The following is a 22,277-nucleotide window of genomic DNA, read 5'->3' on the forward strand; positions in this document are numbered from 1 at the left end:
AGATCCCTGGTCAGCCAGGCTGGCCTTCTGCCCCGCCTGCTTGACTTCTGATAATTTGGAATTGCCTGATCCTGTGCGTTTAGGAGGCAGTGCTTAAAGACTGACCAGCACTGATGGACACCAATGCCTTCAAAAGCAGCTTCCCAGGGGACCTTGCTGACTAGTTCCCTGAGCAGCCTGAATTCTGCTCTCCCCATATCCAGGGCTGAAGTTTTGGTGGCAGTTTTCCTGCTGTCGCCATAAATTTTAAAGTCAACCACTTCATGGTCACCAATTGCCACATCCCCCTCAGGACCCTCTCTATTCTCCAGCAACAGATCAAGGAGGGCACCTTTCCTAGTTGGCTCCCTTAACTTCTTGGTGCAGGTGCTATCATCTAGGTGCTTTATGAACCTCCTAGACTTGCTCCTGTCAGCCGTGTGGTCTGTAATAGACTCCCACAACGACATCCCCTTTAGTTGTTCGTCCCTTAATCCTTACCCAGAGGCTCTCAACTTTGCCATCGCCAACTTGAAGTTCCACGCAGTCCAGCCCATGCTTCGCATACATCACCACCCCCCCACCTCACCTACCCTGCCTGTCCCTCCTGAAGAGCTTGTAACCATCTATTGCAACATACCAGCCACAGGACTCATCCCACCAGGTTTCGCTTATGCCAATGATGTCGTAGCTGTGAGACTGGGCCAAGACTTCTAGTTCATCCATTTTATTCCTCATACTGCATGCGTTTGTGTAGAAGCACTTCAAATGCACCTCCCTACATGCAGCACCTTGTGGAGCTGACTGAAGGACCTCACTAGCACACAATCCCTCTGATTCTGGCATACCATCCCTTCGCTTACCACTGGCATGCCTGGTTTTATCCCTTTCCCCCTTCGACTCTAGTTTCAAGCCCTATCAACCCCAGTAACTCCTGAGCCAAAATCCTTTTCACCTTCAGAGAGGCGCACCCCATCTGGTGCCAGCAGGCCCAGTGTCACGTAGACCTTCCTGTGATCTACAAACCCAAAGTTCTGCTGGTTGCAGCAGTCCCAAAGGCACGTATTAATGTGACGAGTCTGCTTGTTAACGCCAAACCCCCCTATCGGAAGGACAGAGGCAAACACAACCTGTGCCCCTGAACATTTAACTAGTCGCCCTAAAGTCCCTTTTGATCGCTCTCAGACTTCTTGCTACCTCGTCATTACCAGCCTGAAAGACCAGTAGCAGATAGTAGTCAGTGGGCCATACCAGGCGAGTGACTATCCTAGCACTGTCTCTCACCCAAGCCCCAGTGAGAGAGACTTCCCTGTGGATTGGTTCTGGTTAGCATATTGGGCCCTCTGTCCCTTTCAGAAGGGAGTCCCCCATGATGATAACCCTTGTTTCTTTCTTGACAGAAGATATAGCGATAAAGGGGTAGGTTGCCTTGCCTTTAGGCACCCTCTCCAACTGGGACAGGCTTTTGTCTACATCGTTGTTTTGACTGTCATGTTCTAGAGCTCCATACCTATTATATAAGGGTAGATGGGAAGGTAAGGGGGGCAGGGACAGGGCTCGCCTACCACCCCAAACAGGAACATGCCTCCAAGTAGAAACCGATAAAAATTTTATGAAAACTTTGAATCATGGCGTGTTATAAGCAAAAGAATTTACTTAGGATAAAGAAGAGGGAGGGACTTGAGACAGGGAACAAGACAAAGGATGGTAATTCCTGTAGGTCTTAGCTAGCACAGTTGTATGTTAATGACCCCAAAAATAAGGGAATAAAAGACTATGCATAGATAATGGAACCAGCAAGAACTGGCTTGACTGCTGAAGTCTGTCAAAGACAGAAAAGGTCAGAAGATAAGCAGCAAGGAAGACTTCTGGCCTTCAACAAAAGACCATCATAGTACGCTGCAGGACCACCCAAGGACTCCAGTATGCATGCGAATAGGGGCAGGAACCTACATTAATGATTCTTTGGAGACCTGATGAATATACAAGAGACTTACGGGAAATGAAATGAATACGTATTTGTCCCACTAAATTAACATCCCACTAAATGAATATATTTGTCCCACTAATATGTTATTGTCCCATGTAAGCATGCTGCCAGTAACTATTGGTGTGTAAGTTAGGTGGAGCTATCCCCCTTGTGCCTGATGTGTGTGTGCAGTGCCAAATAAACATACCTGCTTTATAACTATTCCAAGGTTATAGAGTCTGATTTCCACAAGTCAATTATAAAGAATGAAACCAGTTCTCACCCAGCAGCTGTAGGTATGACAGATTCTTATTCCAGAAGAACTAAGCGCCTCATAGCAGCTTGCTCTTAGAAGAATCACGGAATACAGCTCCAGTGTCATAGATGTCCATGTTTTCATCTAAATGGTTTTAAATTTATATGAAACTAAAGAATACAGTGGCTCAAACTTATATAAACAATTATTTCTATCAGCAGTGAATTATCTCCCATTTACCCAAAGCAACTGAGCATAGGTAGAATAAAAGCTAAATGAGTTATAGACAAACGTATACAACTTAACCTAATGAAATTGACTTCCACAATTTTTATTTTTTTTTTAGTATTAAAAATGTAAACACTGGCAAGAGCAGCAAGAGCTCTGAATCAAGCACTTGATAGACTGTGTGTCTAAGGATAGGGGAGATGGGAAGGAGAAGAGCAGCACACAACCTGGATACTAAGGAGCTAACTATAATCACAGAATTGTAGGGGTTGGAAGGGACCTCAAAAGATCATTGGGTCCAACCCCCCTGCCAAAGCAGGTTCCCTAGAGCAGGCTGCCTGGGTAGGCATCCAGATGGGCCTTCAATATCTCCAGAGAAGGAGACTCCACAACCTCCCTGGGCAGCCTGTTCCAGTGCTCCATCACCCTCACCGTGAAGTTCTTTCGCGTGTCAGTGCGGAACTTCCTGTGATCCACCTTGTGGCCACTGCCCCTTGTCCTGTCCCCACAAACAACTGAAAAGAGGTTGGCCAAATCCCTCTGTCTCCCACACTTAAGATATTTGTAAACATTAATGTTTTTTCATCTTAGTCTTCTCTTCTCCAGGCTGAACAGACCCAGGTCTCTCAGCCTTTCTTCATAGGGAAGATGCTTCAAGCCCCGTATCATCTTTATGGTCCTCCACTGGACTCTTTCCAGGAGATCCCTGTCTTTCTTGTATCAGGGAGCCCAGAACTGGACACAGTACTCCAGGTGAGGCCTGACCAGGGCAGAGTAGAGGGGGAGGATCACCTCCCTTGACCTGCTGGCCACGCTCCTTTTAATGCACGCCAGGATCCCATTAGCCCTCTTGGCCACAAGGGCACAGTGATGGCTCATGGTCAACCTGTCGTCCACCAGGACCCCCAGGTCCTTCTCCTCAGAGCTCCTCTCCAGCAGGTCGTCCCCCAGCCTGTACTGATACTTCAGGTTGTTCCTTCCCAGGTGCAGGACTCTACACTTGCTCTTATTAAATCTCATTTGGTTTCTTCCTGCCCATCTCTCCAGCCGGTCCAGGTCTCGCTGAATGGCAGCGCAGCCTTCTGGCGTGTCAGCCACTCCTCCCAGCTTTGTATCACCGGTGTACTTGCTGAGGGCAGACACTATTCCCTCATCCAGGTCACCGATGAAGATGTTGAACAGGACCGGACTCAGCACCGACCCCTGGGGAACACCGCTAGTCACAGGTCTCCAACTAGACTCTGTGCTGCCAATCGCCACCCTCTGAGCTCAGCCAGTCAACCAGTCAGCCAGTTCTCAACCCACCTAATAGAATAATACCCAAGTCTACTTCATACTAACAGAATAATAACTTGGACAAACAAAGTTGTGCCCATTTGTGGCAGAAAATCACACGACTGAAGGTGTGGAGTTCCAGTGACTGGCCACTTCCAAATGTTTGCCTAAAACCTTTGCAGGTGTATCCACGTATTTGCCATGCCTTCTTTTCTACTCTAACCTGCTTCCTCGCCATTAACATCCATCAGGCTTCTTAATGCAGCAAAGTCATCAGTGCCATTCTCATACTAACACTGTGTGGATAAGCCCAACAACAAAATGCCTATGTAATTAAGAACTAATCAATCCACAGATTTAGACCACTATAAAAAACCTAACTTGCACGATGACAAATAAGGATGCTTTCAGGATTTCCCAACTGCTGTCTTTTGCACTCCTCCCCAAGGATACCACACATTCTTAAAGAGAATTAAAAGGCATGCACTAAGTATCACATATACCTCTGAATTTAAAGCAACACAACTGTAACCAGGAGTCAATTTAGCTCAAGACAGTTGACTCAGCACTGTGTGGACATCGTGCATACACAATGCTCTAGAGCAGATTTTTCATAACACTGAGCCACCCCCACATGGATACTGTGTAATTTATACAGTGTTCCTTTGAAAATGCTACCCTGAAGCTGACTCATGAGCATACAATTCTACCTAAGGCACATTTCTGGGAGTGGATTTGGCGCTTTATCAGATGATCCATAAATCAGGCCTGATAACAAACCTAAAGAATAGGACCCTTCCTGCAAGGGACATGGTAAGAGACAAAAGAAGAAAGTATTGAAGCAATGCTCTGTTTCAACTGGTTTTGCATAAACAAACCGAGGTTAAAAATAGGTTGCTCCTACTGCAGGAGCAACAGGCTAGAAACTACAAATTATTCAAGGCAGAATAAAAGCTACAAGCATATGTATTAAAACAAAAGGTTTGTCAAGCATCCTTTGCAACCTTTAAAAGCAACATTTTTCATTGTTAATAAAAAACAAGGTTTTACATTTAAATACAGGTCTTTGCATTATAATGTTTAATACACATGTTCTTCCTCTTCCAAATAAAATAAACTATACAAATAAAATAACTACCAGCTATGGGTTAGTTTACAGGTTGACACACACTTCCAGAAGCATTCACCAGCTGCACTGAAATCCCACAAAAATCAGTCCTTGTAAAAATAAATCAATTACCATAAAGATAAAGGCACATTTACCCTTCTATCCTGGTTTCAGTTAGGACAGAGTTAATTTTCCTCCTAATAGCTGGTAGGGTGCTATGTTTTGGATTAGGATGAGAAGAGTGCTGATAACATGCTGATGTTTTAATTGTTGCAGAGCAGTGCTTACACCAAACCAAGCTGGGAGGGGACAGACCCAGAGCAGGTGACCCAAACTGGCCAAAGGGATATTCCATCCCATCTGACGTCATGCTAAATAATATATAGGGGTGGCTAGCCGAGGGGAAAGGACTGGGCTGCTTGGGGATCGGCTGGGCATCGGTCAGCGGGTGGTGAACAACTGCATTGTGCATCACTTGTTTTATACACATTATTAGCAGTAGTAGTACTATTATCATCATTATTGTTATTACTGTTATTGATATTATTATTTTTCCGTATTAATAAACTGTCTTTATCTCAAATAGATATGTTTCCAGCCATCCGGTGGTTGCTTCCACCATTGTAAGTACGTGGCGCTTGCTGTTGTGAGTTTGAGGGAGTGTGATGTAATCAATCTGCCAGGCCTCTCCATATTTATATTTCAGCCATCGTCCTCCATACCAAAGAGGCTTTGACCGTTTGGCTTGCTTGATTGCAGCACATGTTTCACAGTCATGAATAACCTGTGCTAGAGCGTCCATGGTCAGGTCCACCCCTCGATCACGAGCCCATCTGTATGTTGCATCTCTACCTTGATGGCCTGAGGTGTCATGGGCCCATCGGGCTATAAATAATTCACCTTTATGTTGCCAGTCCAGGTCCACCTGAGCTACTTCAATCTTAGCAGCCTGATCTACCTGCTGGTTGTTTTGATGTTCTTCAGTAGCCCGATTCTTGGGCACATGAGCATCTACGTGGCGTACTTTCACAGCCAGGTTCTCTACCCGAGCAGCAATATCTTGCCACAATGCAGCAGCCCAGATGGGTTTGCCCCTACGCTGCCAGTTGTTTTGCTTCCATTGCTGTAACCATCCCCACAGGGCATTTGCTACCATCCATGAATCAGTGTAGAGATAGAGAACTGGCCATTTTTCTCGTTCAGCAATGTCTAAAGCCAGCTGAATGGCCTTCACTTCTGCAAACTGACTCGAGTCACCTTCTCCTTCAGCAGCTTCTGCAACTCGTCGCGTAGGACTCCATACAGCAGCCTTCCATCTCCGATGCTTTCCCACAATACGACAGGACCCATCAGTGAACAGGGCATATTTCTTTTCATTCTCTGGCAATTGGTTGTACAGTGGGGCTTCTTCAGCACGACCCACCTCCTCCTCTGATGATATCCCAAAGTATTTGCCTTCTGGCCAGTCCATGATCACTTCCAAGATTCCTGGGCGACTGGGGTTTCCTATTCGAGCCCGCTGAGTAATCAGTGCAACCCACTTGCTCCAGGTAGCATCAGTTGCATGATGACCCTTCATCATGCAACTTCCTTTGAACAGGAAGGGGACCCTTCCTTTGAACATCCAGTTGTCCTGGTTTCAGTAAGGATAGAGTTAATTTTCCTTCTAATAGCTGGCAGTATGCTCTGTTTTGGATTAGGATGAGAAGATTGCTGATACCACACTGATGATTTAATTGTTGCAGAGCAGTACTTACACCAAGCCAAGGACTCCACAGCTTCTTGCTCCCACAGCCACTCCAGCTGGAGTTCTAGCATGTCCAGCACTGCAGCACTCAGTGGTGGCGTCACTTCGTTCAGGCCCCGATAGTCCCCTGTTAGTCTCCACTCGCCATTAGACTTGTGCACTGGCCATATGGGACTATTGAAAGGTGAATGAGTCTTGCTGATCACTCCTTGGCTCTCCAATTGACGAACTAGCTTATGGATGGGAATCAGGGAGTCTCGGTTAGTGCGGTATTGCCACCGGTGCACAGCTGTGGTAGCGATTGGCACTTGCTGTTCTTCGACCCTCAACAACCCCACAACGGAGGGGTCCTCTTAGAGACCAGGCAAGGTAGACAACTCTTTAATGTCCTCTGTCTCTAAAGCAGCTATACCAAAAGCCCACCGGAACCCTTTTGGGTCCTTGAAGTATCCTCTTCTAAGATAGTCTATGCCAAGGATACATGGAGCATCTGGGCCAGTCACAATACAGTGCTTTTGCCACTCATTCCCAGTCAGACTCACTTCAGCCTCCAATACAGTCAACTGCTGAGATCCCCCTGTCACACCACAAATAAAGATGAGCTTTATAGCTCGATGGCATTACAGTACATTGTGCACCAGTGTCTACTAAAGCCTTATACTTCTGTGCGTCTGACGTGCCAGGCCATCGAATCCACACAGTCCAATAAAGTCGATTGTCCCTTTCCTCCCCCTGGCTGGAGGCAGGGCCCCCCTAATCCTGGTCAGAGTCTTCTTCGTTTCTGTGTTTGAAGGACTGTCTGCTGGAAGTTGGAGCAGCAAACTTTTCAGAGAATCCCTTTTTCCTGATTGTTTTCTTTTGCAACTCACGCACCCGTGCCTCTAGGGTCACGGTAGATTTTCCATCCCATTTTCTCATGTCCTCTCCATGGTCTTGTAAGTAAAACCACAGGGTGGCACAGGTTGTGTACCCACCATATCGTCTTCCTTGTGCGGATGAACGCTTACCCCTGATAGCTGAGACACTGCTTTGTACAGGTGGGGAGGAAAATAATCTCTCTTCAGGTTGGTTCAACTCTTCAGAAAGTTTCTCCACAGCTGAGACTCAGGCCTGTAAGGAAGAGGAGAGACTTTCTTCGTACTGCCGGAGTTGTTTAGCCGCTTCATCCACTGTGGGTTCCTCATCCTCTTTCCAGGCCATTATTGCCAATGAGCTGGCATATGATGATGGTGCACTCCGTACAAACTTCCGCCACATGGGTTGTGTATACCTGACTTCATCTGGATCTCTGGATGTTTGTCCGTTGTCTAGGTCTTCTTAAATCACTTCCCGTACTGCCAATTCCCTCAGGTACTGGATTCCCTTCTCCATAGTGGTCCACTTGTCTGGTAGACATACAAGTTCTTCCTTGAAGGGATACCTTTCCCTCACAGCTGAGAGGAGACGCCTCCAGAGGCTGTGAGATTGTGCTCCATCTGCAATTGCTTTGTCAATGCCTGCATCTCTAGCAAGGGATTCCAGCCCCCTGGCTTCCCTGCTGTCTAATTCCACACAATTGGCTCCAGTGTCCCAGCACCGGAGCAGCCAGGTGACAAGCTGCTCACCTATGCAATGACCAAAATGTTTTCGCACATCCCATAGCTCACGCTGGTATAGGTGTCGGGTAATTACTGTTATTTTTTCAGCATCCTCATCCTCCTGCTCCTCTGATGGCCCAGCCTCATCTTATCTATACCAAGACGTAGCAGAATACTCTCTGCATTCTAAACGACCTCAATCTCTATACCATTTTTTCACCTTCTCTACATGGGCAACTCGCACCGCACTGCTACAGCTCATTTCTCTGACTCAGCCACAGGGCCTGCCACAGGGGTTGGAATACATGCTGGGCCCCTCACAGGGGTTGAAGCAGCTGCGGGAGCCATTGTAGGGGTTGAAGCGGCCGTTGGTCCTGTCACAGGACTTGGAGGGGCCGCAGGGTCTGTCGCCAGGTTGATAGTAGCATCAATTGCAGCTCAATAGGCATGGGCCAGACCCCAGAACACTACAGTGATTTGTGTCACTTTAGAACCTGTCAGACTCATGACAACCTTTTATCAAACATTGTAACTTTTTTTTTTAATTATTATTTTATTTTTTAGGATTTTGCAGTTATTCAGGGGTGGATTTCCAAAACACAGGAGGTGCCCACTGCTCTAGAAACCTGCCCGTATCCTCCCACACTCCCTGCTACTCACAACTATCCTGCCTCAGGACAGATCTCTGAATGAGATTCCTAAGTAGTTGTTTAACCTTAATCGAAACCTGAAGCGCATTCAGGAGACATAACAACAAGAACATGCTGGTCTGAGTATCCCAAGGATATTCAACATTTGGAGGACTATCATAACAAGCTTGGAGGATAAGAGGGTGGTGAAGGAGAAAGGGAGAGTGATCAAGGAGGATAAAGTATCTTCCCCTGTCCCCTCCACAGATTGGCTCCCTCATGAAAAAAGGCAATAGATATAACTGTTAATAGTTTCCGAGATATGGTTTCCAAAGTATAGAGTTGACAACAGTGCCAAGTACAGATACCAGGTTAGGGTCATGAGCAGAAATTTGATCATAAGCCAGTGTTACACCGCACAGTACCATAATGATCTAAAACCAGGGCCCGGAGAGGATGAACAACATGACAGAGAGCACATACGGAAAGTAACATGCTATAAAACTCAATTTGGTAAACAGGTACAGCAGACTTGAGATTAAAGCAATCAGCATTATGACTAGCAACTATTAAGCAGGTCTAATACCAATTTTAGTTTAACACACTCTGGTCAGATCTGTCATTATCTCAACCCTTCATGACCCACGTTGGGCACCAAAAAGGACTGTCGTGGTTTAACCTGGCTGGCAGCTAAACACCACACAGCCGTTCGCTCACCCTCCCCCCTCCCTCTCTGGGATGGGGGAGAGAAACGGGAAAGTGAAGCCTGCGAGTTGAGATAAAGACAGTTTAATAAGACAGGAAAATAACGATGACGACAACAACGACGACACTACTACTAATAATCTATACGAAACAAATGATGCACAATGCAATTGCTCACCACCCGATGACTGATACCCAGCCTATCCCCAAGCTGTCCGGCCCCCCCACCCCAGCTAGCCACCCCTATATATTGTTTAGCATGATGTCAGATGGGATGGAATACCCCTTTGGCCAGTTTGGGTCACCTGTCCTGGGTCTGTCCCCTCCCAGCTCTCACTGCACCCCCAGACTGCCCGCTGGCAGGACACAGCAAGAAGCTGAGACGTCCTTGGCTTGGTATAAGCACTGCTCTGCAACAATTAAAACATCAGCACGTTATCAGCACTCTTCTTATCCTAATCCAAAACATAGCACCCTACCAGCTACTAGGAGGAAAATTAACTCTGTCCTAACTGAAACCAGTACAATTAGCTTGCACAAGGTCACCCTACTGAGGATAGCCATAGAGATGTAGTATCTTTTTTTTTTTTTTTTTTTTTTTTTTTTTTTTTAAGATTTTGAGTTTAACAAACTCTCCCCTTTTACCTATCCATTTGTATTAGGCAAGAGAAATGGAAGAAATGTATTCTGTGCTTCCTCTGTTGGTTCATGCCATTTTAAATAAGCAAACCTCTTCTCCAGAAACGTTGGTCTGTTGTTCTACTGTGGTCAATAAAGCAACTCTCACAGAAACGCCACATCTTAAATTGCTTGGAAACAACAGTAACACTTCAATCCTGATCTTCAGAGTACTGATTTGCTTTCTATTAAGAACATTTATCTGTAAAAGCCTGAAAGTAATCATACATTGCATTACCCGCTAATAGCTCAAAAGGCAAGAGCAATGTAACTTTGAAGTACGAGTCATCTCACTGCTGTCTCCAACAAAATCAAAGCAGATCCAGCACAGACAGGCACAAACGAACACTCTGTACCCTGCTGCTGTTGTTACTTGGAGAATGTGAAGCAGCAGTGAGTGCTATGGGACACTCATACTGCAGCTCCACAAGCCCTTCAGCCTCCAGCAGCTCAGTGCCACTGTGAGGAGGCAGAACTGCCTACCTGCTGCTCTGTCTGCAATTTGAATTCCCAGGAGGAAGCTCCCCTCCTTATCGCAGGGCCAGTGGACTGAACGAGATTAGAGAATTGCAGTCCAGGAGAACAAGGTGAGCAGCCTAATGCAAAGGACAGCAGTGACATACCTGCAGCAAGGGTATTATATTATGCAGTGACATACCTGCAGCACTGGACAATTCACCTGATCTCGCAAAACATCACCCCGTAATTAAATGACCCTTGACATGGGAAGCACAGACACACTCAGAGAGCGCTGTTTTGTCAAGTTCTGTGCCACTGCTCCCTTCCAGTTAGGGGGCTGCCTGCCTGCCCCTGTGCTCCTCTCACAGCTGATACAGCAGAGGAAGGGAATCACCACCAGCTCACAATCTCTTAAAGCTACCTAAAAGCCAAAGTCATTCAATGAACTAGTACTGGTACGAATTTATGACAGCCATTTGTCTTAAACAAAGATGAGTTAACAGACACATTAAGCAAATTTACAGTCTGCAAGTATTTTACAATCAGCGCATTTTACACATCTTTGTCACATATTAGTATGGAGGGAATAAACGCAAACAACATTTCTTATATTTTGAAGCTTCAAATACTTTAATACCAATACAGTGATGTTTTTTTAAAGCCAGTATCTTCCTGCCACATGTGGCAGTGACATAACCATTTTATGGTCTGGACAGCTGAAGAACTAGGTGACAAACCCAAACTCTACACAAAGGCTGGAAAGGACCTATAAGCCAGACCCTCACCTCAAGTCATTTCCTCATCCACAAGTTATTAACATTAATTTTTTGATTTAACTATTAAGCTAGAAGTGCAAAATATAAATGCTGTGATATGAAACTCCAGTAGACATACTACTAAAAAATAAATGACATTAATACACTAAAGACAAAGTCATGCTGCATTTAATCAAATTATGAAAGTTTTAGCAATAGTAGATATCAACTTGGGCTGTTATTGACAACAAAATTCCCCCCCCCTTTTTTTTTTTAAAAAAAAAAAACAAAAAACAAAAAACACACACAGTAATCAGAGATATCAATTCATGGTATTTTTTTGGTGTCTAACAGATTGCTAATGTAGTCTTTACACATCCAATGTGCTCCACTGAAGGAAGCGCTCATGGCACTGCTCTATTGTGACCTAATGACTCAGTAAGCAACAGACATAGCTCCAGCAGAAACAACCTGCTGCCTTTTCACTAAGAAAGTTCACCTGTGCTGCTGGACTCTAACCAAGACCACAGCTAACAAGACGGCCAAACTTTTAGTCTGTATTTTTACAAATCCTAATGCGCTGCTCCCTGTTTGAGGTTGTCGTGGTTCCGCTCGAGTGGGCAGCCGAGCTCCACCACAGCCGCTCTCTCACTCCCCCTCCTCAAAGAGGAATGGGGAGAAAATATGTGAAAAGGGCTCAAGGATTGAGATAAGGACGAGAAAATCACGCAATAATTAGTGTAACGGGCAAACCAGACTCAGCATAAGAAGACAGATAATAAGATTTATTGCTCATTACTAACAAGCTCGGTCACTCTTATCCCCTGTGCTGTGGGGTCCCACCCACGGGATGCAGTCCTTGACGAACTGATCCGGCATGGGCTTCCCACAGGCAGCAGCTCTTCAAGAACTGCTCCAGATATGGGTCCGTACCACGGGGTCCATCCCTCAGGAGAAAACTGCTCCAACCTGGGTCCCCTACGGGCAGCAGCTCCTGCCAGGTCACCTGCTCCTGCGTGGCCTCCTCTCCACGGGCTACAGGTCCGGCCCAGAATCTGCTCCGGCAGGGGTCTTCCACAGGCGGCAGCCTCCGTCGGTGCAGGGCCACCTGCTCCACCGTGGTCTCCTCCACGGGCTGCAGCGTGGAACCCTGCTCCACCGTGGTACTCCATGGGCTGCAGGGGGACATCCTGCTTCACCATGGTCCTTACCACAGGCCGCAGGGGACTTCTGCTCCAGCTCCTGGAGCACCTCTCCCCCTCCTTCTGCACTGACCTTGGCGCCTGCAAGGCTGTTCCTCACTCCCTTCACTCTCCCGGCTGCTGTGTGGCGCAGTGTTTTTTTCCCTGTCTTAAATATGCTCTCACAGAGGCGCAAAACAACATCGCTTATTGGCTCAGATCTGGAAAACAATGGGGCCCTTCCCAAACATGGGGCGGCTTCTAAATCTTTCTCCCAGAAACCACCCCTATGGCTCCCTGCTACCAAAACCTTGCCACGTAAACCCACTACAGAGGTTTCCTAAGAAACTACTGCAACAACAACCACCTCTCACAGGACACAGCAGCCATAGATGTCTGGACACAGACAGAATGCAAGAGACTGGGGCACAATCTGTTACGGAAGGAAAACAGAGCACATAAGGAAAAAGGACAATACGGGAGAGGATTAACTAGCTTTTGACAGCCAGCAGGTGAATAAATTAGTATTAGGTACACAGGTTGGTTCTACAACTGAACAGAAGCTACTCTGGGTATTTTTAAAACACAACTGACTGGGTCAGAAGCCAGCTGCATGTGCATTATGAATAATGCTTTTAATGCTGTTTTTACTATCAGATACTTCCTAAAGTATTTACTTCCAGTTGGCACAGGTGAAGAAATTGGACCTTCGCTATGAGAGGACAGACAGACCAGGAAACAGACATTTCTTTCTCACAACGTACAGAAGACTTCGCATATTTGACTACAGGGATTAAATATATCAGCATATCTAAGAGAACACCAAGTTACCAACTATAAAGAGAGCAAAAGAAAACTAGATAGTAGTTTTCATCAGTACTGTGGATGTATTAACAGAAAAAGAGTCCCACTTACCCTTAAATAAAAACACTATTTACCCCCAAATGATTTTTGCATTATTGTTCTCTACTTAAGAAAAAAAAGCTCATCTGGAAGAGCTTTCTTAAGAATAATGCTAGTAGTTAGCAATAGAAGACGTATAAATAACATATATACAACTTTCCTAACAAAAGAAAAAGGTAGAAGAAAAAATAGCATTAAGTCTGGAATATTAATTAAATCCCATTGTGTTCATCCAACACAGCCTTATCATCACTGTAGCTTTATGAATTCCATAGGAACAGTGAAATTCACTACAGGTGTTAAGTAGAACAAACACTTTCATCTTATAATCCAAAAAGAGAAATCTTAACTCCTCATAGATTCTATGCAATGCTGATCCAAAGGTATTACAAGCTTTGAAGGAACCACAGCTATTGACAACTCAAGTTGTATTTATAAGTAATTCAGCTCATGGGCACTGTTACCTACAAGCATGTTCTTTCCCATAGTGACAACTTCATTTCCAAAAGACATCTTGTGAAACACAAGGAGGCCTCAGGCTACTGACATTTCATCCAACTTATCTCCTTAGCAGAGTCTCTAAAAAAAAAATATAAATAAATAAAAAGTTTATCTTACTTATTCCTAGCAAGAGTACATGGGATTAATATACAGCTTCTTGACCCAGCCTTTATCACTCTTCTTCCCTAAAATTTTGCTTGTACCACATTACTTAGATCTCTCTATAGCAGGAGCTGCCATTCATATCAGCCTTGAGAAGAGAAGACTGAAAGGGGATCTTATCCATGTTTACAAATATCTTAAGTGTGGGAGACAGAGGGATTTGGCCAACCTCTTTTCAGTTGTTTGTGGGGACAGGACAAGGGGCAGTGGCCACAAGGTGGATCACAGGAAGTTCTGCACTGACACGCGAAAGAACTTCACGGTGAGGGTGATGGAGCACTGGAACAGGCTGCCCAGGGAGGTTGTGGAGTCTCCTTCTCTGGAGATATTGAAGACCCATCTGGATGCCTACCCAGGCAGCCTGCTCTAGGGAACCTGCTTTAACAGGGGGGTTGACCCGATGATTTCTTGAGGTCCCTTCCAACCCCTACAATTCTGTGATTCCCAGAGCAAGAATTGGCAAAGTAAACTAAGGAGTCAGATTTCTAGCTAATTAGAAACCAGGGTAAAGGAGAACCGTGTTATCTTATCTGGCTATCACATTAAGTTGCTTCTTTTTAATTCAGCAAGTTTGACAGAACTGTTGGAGCATACGGTGCGAACTGCTATCATGGAAATATAATATTCCCAATGAAAAATAAATTACTGAAATCGTAGAAACTACTCACAGACAACTGGCATTGCAAAGTCTGGCTCTTAGCTATTCCCAGCTCTGCTACTGAGAGTTTCTTGGTCTCTATCAATTTTGAATGAATGGAAGTGAAATCTGCTTTCTCCAAAATAGTCTTGGAAGACTAATGACCAAGCACTGTGAGACAAGACATTACAGAAGAAACATGACAAGAACATTATCCAACCACAGTCAGTCTCTGCCTGCTCACTTTCAGGAAATTCTAAAGCATGAAAGCAGAAGAGCATCCTGCAGGACACTGCAGAAGTCTCACTATGAAGTCAAAGCTATGATCCAAGCATACTGAAACAAAAATACTAGCTTGAATCTTAACTACCTACATTTAATTGAAGCATCCACCTGTTCTTCTTATGGTTTAAAAGCTCCCAACTTGAGACCTAACAGCTTTTAGCTGTCTTCTGGGAGATGAGTATCATAAGGTGTGATATGGCCAATGCCTGTACACTATTTTGCTAATTAAATCCCATTTCTGAACATTCAAGAGGCAGGCTTTGTGTTAAAATTGATTAAAAATGCTTTCTTAAATAAAAAGGTGCATTACGTTGGATCACTCTGAATCTAAAGATGACTCGCCACAGCCACATTACTTGACTTCCCTGTGCATTCAGTAATGCATCTGCAGCAGTGTAACAGCAACACCTCAGCTACTGAGCTGCATCTCATTTCCAGTCCTGAATGAGTAATCGGCGTGTGCCTCAACTGCAGAAACAAAGTCACATCTGTGCAGAAATTACTATACCATGTCAGCTCTACTCCTGCTTATCAGCCATGTGAAGGGGGAACAGAAACAAGTGCGAACAAGCAACCACAAATTTCAATTATAACTCTTCACAGTAACTGGGCGAGTGACACCGTATCAGTCACTCCAGAAAAGTTCAGAGATGGACTCTTGGGATAAAGCAACTGCAGAGGCTTACATTTATTCTATATCCAAATCTGTACTTTAAAAAAAAAAAACAAACAAACTTGACAGATATTGTTCCGTTTCTTTCTCCCTCGGCTGAAGGAGCTGGGCCTGTTCAGCCTAGAGAAGAGGAGGCTCAGGGGTGACCTTATTGCTCTGTATAAGTACATTAAAGGAGGCTGTAGAGAGGTGGGGGTTGGCCTGTTCTCCCATGTGCCTGGTGACAGGACGAGGGGGAATGGGCTAAAGTTACGCCAGGGGAGTTTTAGGTTAGATGTTAGGAAGAATTTCTTTACTGAAAGGGTTGTGAGGCACTGGAACGGGCTGCCCAGGGAGGTGGTGGAGTCACCATCCCTGGAAGTCTTCAACAGACGTTTAGATGTAGAGCTTAGGGATATGGTTTAGTGGGGACTGTTAGTGTTAGGTTAGAGGTTGGACTCGATGATCTTGAGGTCTCTTCCAACCTAGAAATTCTGTGATTCTGTGATTCTTTTTTCCCTCAGAACTGCCCATTTGTAGCAGTTACATCCTAGTTCCCAATTTGCAGACTCAAAGCAGTAGTTTTCGCTGCAGCAGATCCCGGTGCCGTAACAGCTCAGCTGCCCTGCAGCTACAGCACTGAAGTCAAAAGCACGAGCACCAGTTCTCCACTGAGCTCAGATTTGTATGCTGGAAAACTGAGCCAGAAGTGGTTTCCTTGCTGTCCTGAACACAGCCTGAGCTGCAGTCTCAGAGTTGTAATTGTGCAGCAGCACTTCTTCGTCCCAGAGCTCTTTCCCAGCCCCGAGCCCATCCTGCTCTCCCGCTGCAGTTTCATTTTTGGTTTCCCACTGCTACCCACAATGCACAAGTAAGCAAACGCTTTTTAAGTACTGGTACTTTTTCCCAGGAGTGACTCTTCTGAAGTGCATTATGTGTTTGCTGCTACAGTACCAAAATCTTTCACTTTGATCTAGTGAGCGTGTTATTGAGCCTGCTGCCCAGTTTCTGTCAACGCTTACCTTTGAGACGTTACAGAGAAAAGACACAGGTTGCTTAGAACAATTTACTCATGTGAAAAGTTTCCAAGCTTTCAACATTTTTAGTGTTAATGTTTTGGCCAGAGTGTAACCAGACAGCTCACACAGACTGAAGCCACCTCAACACAGCGTGTGGAGGCTCCCACCTCAGTAACAGATGTGTAAGTGAGATGCTGATATCCAAATGGGTCACAAATGGCACAAGCATCCTTGATGGAGCAGGGAGATGATGGGATCATACCTAAGAAATAGCGAAGAAAGTGAACAAAATTGGTTCTGGCCTTGGAGGCAAGGTGAAAAAGCCTGCACTTTAAATGTAAACACCCAGCAAGGAGACGGGCGGTGATGAAAAATGAGGCAATTATTTCGTGTTGTTCTGATCAAGTTACACCAACTTATCTCCCTAACGCTTAGCATTCAAAGCCTCTCATGATTCTCTATATTTACTCTTTGCTCATCCAATCTTATCTTACCTCATTAATCCCCACCTCCTCCACACTGTCAGCTGCCTGCGCGATCTGGATCTGCCCGTTTGCCAGACGCACGCAGACATCCTTCCTACCCCTCCGTTATTGATTACAGCACAGCTCAGCTTGCATGTGTTGTGACCACCATGTATTTACCGTTCCTAACTGCCTTGCAGTCAGCTTCAGGTTTCTTCCCTTTTTGCTTCCCCCTCGTGGTACCCAGCTCGATGCAACCACTTATTTCCCAACTCATTTTTTGCGTGCTTCGGGTTTTACCAAGCGGGCAGCCTTTGTGCAAGCACAGAGGGCCAGGCTGTGCCACAACACACATTGTGTGCGAGACCATGTGAGGAAAGAGTCTTTTCCTCTTCCTGATTTCTCAGGAATTTCTCATCACTCCTCTTTGTGAAGCTTATATGCTAGCCAACTAGCAATTAGCTTGAAGTGCAAACAGAAATAGTCAACACATTATAATTAAAAATTCAAGTGCTTAAAAATGAGTCAGAAGTGTTATTCTCATACTTGAGCACAAATACCAGCTGCCTATACTCACGTACTGTTTTCCGCACCTCCGTCCCTCCTCCTAGCCACCCAGACAAAATACCAACCTTGCTGGTATTCCAGAACCACAGAAAGCAACTTTTTATTAGCTTTCAGTGTTTACCTGTAATCTGAACTCCAGGTGAGGCATTTGGGTTTAGCAAATATACCTCATGAGCAACTTATTGTTCTCCTTAGAGGTAGTTACAGACTTATTCCCTCCACAAAGGCAGCTTTCCCTCCTCCAGGGCAGCAGGGGAAGCTGCACTGCCTGACTCCAGCTCTATCAGAAACAGCGATTACAAGAGTGAAGAGAGGCAGGAAGACCACACAATGAACACCTCAAAGGAGCACCATACCCAGTTTCCACTTTCTTGGAGCGCACAATATATTACCAAGGTCAGACCTTAAGCTTATTAATTGATTTAGGCAACTTAATATACTTTAAGACAAACATTTTAATTGTAAATGTTTGCCTGCTGTTCTAAGGAGACAGATAATAAAGTTTTTAGCTTGAAAACTGTAAGCATCCTATCCTGTGCGACTGCTATTTGGCCTCATGCTTGACAAGTACCAGAAAAGACTTAAAAACAAGTAAAATCTACTTGGAGAGGAGGTGTTTAAGAGAAAACTTACATTTTTAAGGAGACAATTACGGGTTCAAAGCTTTACTGTTCATTCATTTTTAAAAGCCAGAATTACAAGACAGTAAAAAAAAAAAAACAAACAAACAAAAAAAACACCACCACCAAAAAAAAAAAACAAACCACAAACAACAGGACTTACACTTATGCCATAGCCTCTCCACATCCAAGTTGTTACAGCCTTTGAGGTGCAGCAAGGTACTTTGTGCTGGTTTAAAGCATGCACGGAGGTGCAAGCAAGACCTCATTTAACTCAGCTATCGCAGTTAGGGCTTCACAAAGATACCTACAGACATCAACACGCGCAGCCGGATCCCACCATGAACAAATCAAGATGTAAGCACAACAAGGAGCTGCCAAGCAAGGCTGAAAGCTCCCTACCAACCGTACAGCCACACAAAAAAAAAAGAGGGGAGACTTTCCAGAGCAGCCTCATAGGTGTTTGCCTGATAGCCTCAATGCAAAGCTGTGATACTGAAACTGGGGAAAGTGCTTGGCTGCTGCAAGCTGCTCGGTCTGTCCCTCTTTTTATTTAAAGAGGAACAAGTGACAGAGTTAAACTTCATATTCTCCTTGCTCAAAGCCACAGCTGCACCCGCTACGCCTCATGAGCCAACTCAGGCTGGGTGAGCGATGACACCACAACTTTTCCCCAAAAAACACCCTCTCCCACACCACCAAGGAAAACGAGGCAACGCACAGCAACGGCAGGGCGTGCAGCCCCAAACCTCCGCCTCCAAAAGTCGTGCTTTTTTCCCCCAAATCACCCCCGGGGCACAACGCCCGTAACCCCTCGGGGGCGACACCGGGACGAGACACGGTGTAACGTCGGCGACAACAGAGACAGCGGCCGAGCCCGGCCGCTCTGCCCGCACTCACCCAGGCGCTGAGGGCCCCTCCTGGCCTCCTCCTCGGAGGGCAGCGGCTGGGGCATGGACGACCGGGAGGAGCCGAGAGCTCCACTGCAGCCCCGAAGCCGGAGAAAATGTCCCCGGAGGCCGCAGGGCTCCGCCGCCCGCCGTCACTTCCGCAGTCGGAGCAGGCGAGCGCCGCGCAGAGCGGCCGCCGCCCCGCAGCGCCTCGCCGTGGCGGAGGCCGACTATGGGGGAGCGGCCCCAGGCCTCGGGCCTGGACGTGGGGGGACTGGGGTCGGGGCCGGCCCTCGCCGGGGCTCAGAGCAGTGGCCCCCTCAGGGAGCCGCTGAGCCCCGCTGCCGGCCCCCCGCTGCCGGCCCCCCGCTGCCTTAGTGCAGATGGTGAACATGGGGAGTGAAAGGAGAGCAACCTGTTTAGGAATAAAGGGTTCTGTTGAGAGAGGGAGTTAGGAGAATCTTAGCAAATACAGATAGAGAGCGCTGACAGTATCAAACTCAGGGATGCTGCTTAATGTCTTTGCTAACTATAGTACATTGTGCAAATTAACTAAAGCAAGAAGCCTTGGACCCCTTACCAAGGTTAGTCTTGTTATAAATGAAGTATCAACTCAATCTGAATTTAGTAATATTTATAAAAGGTATAAATGGCAAGTAAACAGCACTGGGTATGCGGGGAGTCTACGCTCCATCAACACGCACACATGAACTTCAAACATTCTAAATATATAGAACATTGCTTTTATATACTAAACCCTAGTATGCCTATTGTAGGAATATAAATGTTGTTTTTGCAGAGTTACATTGTTTAGAAGGAGGGAATGTGGTACTGAGATATGCTTACAGTGATAAGAAAGCTTAGCAGGCGACCTTGCAAAATGCAGACAACCAGACTCCTTAGGACAATCACGGTGTCAAGTCAGATAAGTGAAGAAACATTACCACTTCAAGCAGTAAAAATGTCAAAAGAAAATTGAAATTTAACAGGCCAGCAACTGAAGGCCATGCATTGTTTGTGAAGCATCAGATAGATTGTGAACTTGGATTACCCACTCAGTGGGGAAACAGGGGAGGGTCCTGTCATCAAAAGGTATATAAACTGTGTTTTGGAACTAGTAGACGCGCTCTCTCCTGCCTGTGGGGTGCCCGCCATTGCAATCACGAATAAATTACTACTTCACTGAGATCCTCGCCTGAGCCTAAGTTATTGGCTACGGAGTGTTTCTTACACTATACAATCAGAAAAGGTAACAAACAATCCTTTAAGTTCCATGAGTTAACAGTCTCCATTTTCCATTCCTTTTCTTGATTACAAACAAGTCTCCATTTTCCATTCCTTTTGAACAATATGTCTTGCTTTAAGTTGTCGAGCAACTCGGTCTTCAGGCCTTATGTACCCCGTTCTTTTCGGATTGAAGAAAAGCATATCCATCTCCTTTTCAAGGCCAATAGGGCCTGGGTCAAAAAGCACATCCAGGTCAGCAGGGGGCGTAACAGCAAAACCCTTCGATTGCTGTAGCAGCAGAGGGGCCAATGGCGTAGTAGTCGGATCAGTAAAGGAGCCCGCAGCTCCCTCACTATCTGGCAAACCACACGTTTCTGATTGTGGCCCCACATGGCTCTTTAAGGCCTCAGAGACTGCTCGCCAGGTGCCGAGCAATCCCGCTGCAACCTTGTCGTTTTTAGTTGCAGAGTCCCCGATTCAAAGAACGAAGCTGAAATTTCTAAGTGACGAAGTATCCTTTATTGTCAGCGCTGGATGCACGGGGAATCCTTCCACCTAACGTTCATGTTTGAAGTGACAAACTATCTCATATTTGTACAGCAAAACAATGAATATTCTATTAACACCTATAAGTATTCATTACCTAAACCCGCCTACTCTCACTTCGTATGCTAATTAGCTTATCAGTCCTTGCGCTTGCGCAAAGCTTCCCAAGAATTGTTGGCCGGGGTCTTCGGGACGTGGGCAGTGGTCTTTGGGAGGAAGACCGTAGGTCTTCCTCATGATGTACCATAGGTCTTCCTCATGATGTACTTTTCACCTTTTGCTAAAGAATGCCAAGTTGGCTGAATCAGTTGTTTTCCAAGCCGCAGGAATGCTGAGTTAGCTCAAGTTAGCTCAAGTTTCAGCATAACTGAAGGTCGACAGATAGCAGGATGTTTCAATTAACAAGATGCTTCAACATAACAGAAGGTCGACAGATAACAAGATGTCATATATTTTGTTCTCATTATATTTTATCTACAAGATTTATTCTATCCTAAAGTGAGTTTATACAATATCATTCCCCCCTTTTCTGGAAAAACTAGTAAATTCTTTTAATTAATACGAAAATTTTTCTTCCCAGTCTTTATGATATGTACTCCTCAATACCTTACAGAATCACAGAATCACAGAATTTCTAGGTTGGAAGAGACCTCAGGATCATCGAGTCCAACCTCTGACCTACACTAACAGTCCCCACTAAACCATATCCCTAAGCTCTATATCTAAACGTCTTTTAAAGACTTCCAGGGATGGTGACTCCACCACCTCCCTGGGCAGCCTGTTCCAGTGCCTAACAACCCTTTCAGTAAAGAAATTCTTCCTAACATCTAACCTAAAACTCCCCTGGCGCAACTTTAGCCCATTCCCCCTTGTCCTGTCACCAGGCACGTGGGAGAACAGGCCAACCCCCACCTCTCTACAGCCTCCTTTAAGGTATCTGTAGAGAGCGATAAGGTCGCCCCTGAGCCTCCTGTTCTCCAGGCTGAACAAGCCCAGCTCCTTCAGCCGCTCCTCATAGGACTTGTTCTCCAGGCCCCTCACCAGCTTCGTCGCCCTTCTTTGGATCCGCTCAAGCACCTCGATGTCCTTCTTGTAGCGAGGGGCCCAAAACTGAACACAGTACTTGAGGTGCGGCCTCACCAGAGCCGAGTACAGGGGGACGATCACCTCCCTAGCCCTGCTGGTCACGCTGTTTCTGATACAAGCCAGGATGCCGTTGGCCTTCTTGGCCACCTGAGCACACTGCTGGCTCATATTC

The 22,277-nt window shown here is 45.8% G+C and overlaps 1 protein-coding gene across 4 annotated transcripts in view; it reads right to left on the minus strand.

The window, feature by feature from the left end:
- Positions 1-19,418, minus strand: part of LOC101796452 (protein ARK2N) — a 94,572-nt gene extending 75,154 nt beyond the window's left edge. For 2 of the 4 annotated variants that reach the window (XR_011805639.1, XM_038169465.2), the window contains exon 1: positions 19,257-19,395. The gene's annotated coding sequence lies outside the window, so the exon portion shown is untranslated. Of the gene's footprint in view, positions 1-13,917; positions 14,029-19,256 lie in introns of all 4 variants that reach the window. The other 2 variants (XM_038169464.2, XM_038169463.2) reach the window with 2 other exon arrangements.
- Between the last annotated feature and the right edge of the window lie 2,859 nt (positions 19,419-22,277).

This window comes from Anas platyrhynchos, chromosome W (assembly GCF_047663525.1).
Source record: "Anas platyrhynchos isolate ZD024472 breed Pekin duck chromosome W, IASCAAS_PekinDuck_T2T, whole genome shotgun sequence".
NCBI lineage: Eukaryota > Metazoa > Chordata > Aves > Anseriformes > Anatidae > Anas > Anas platyrhynchos.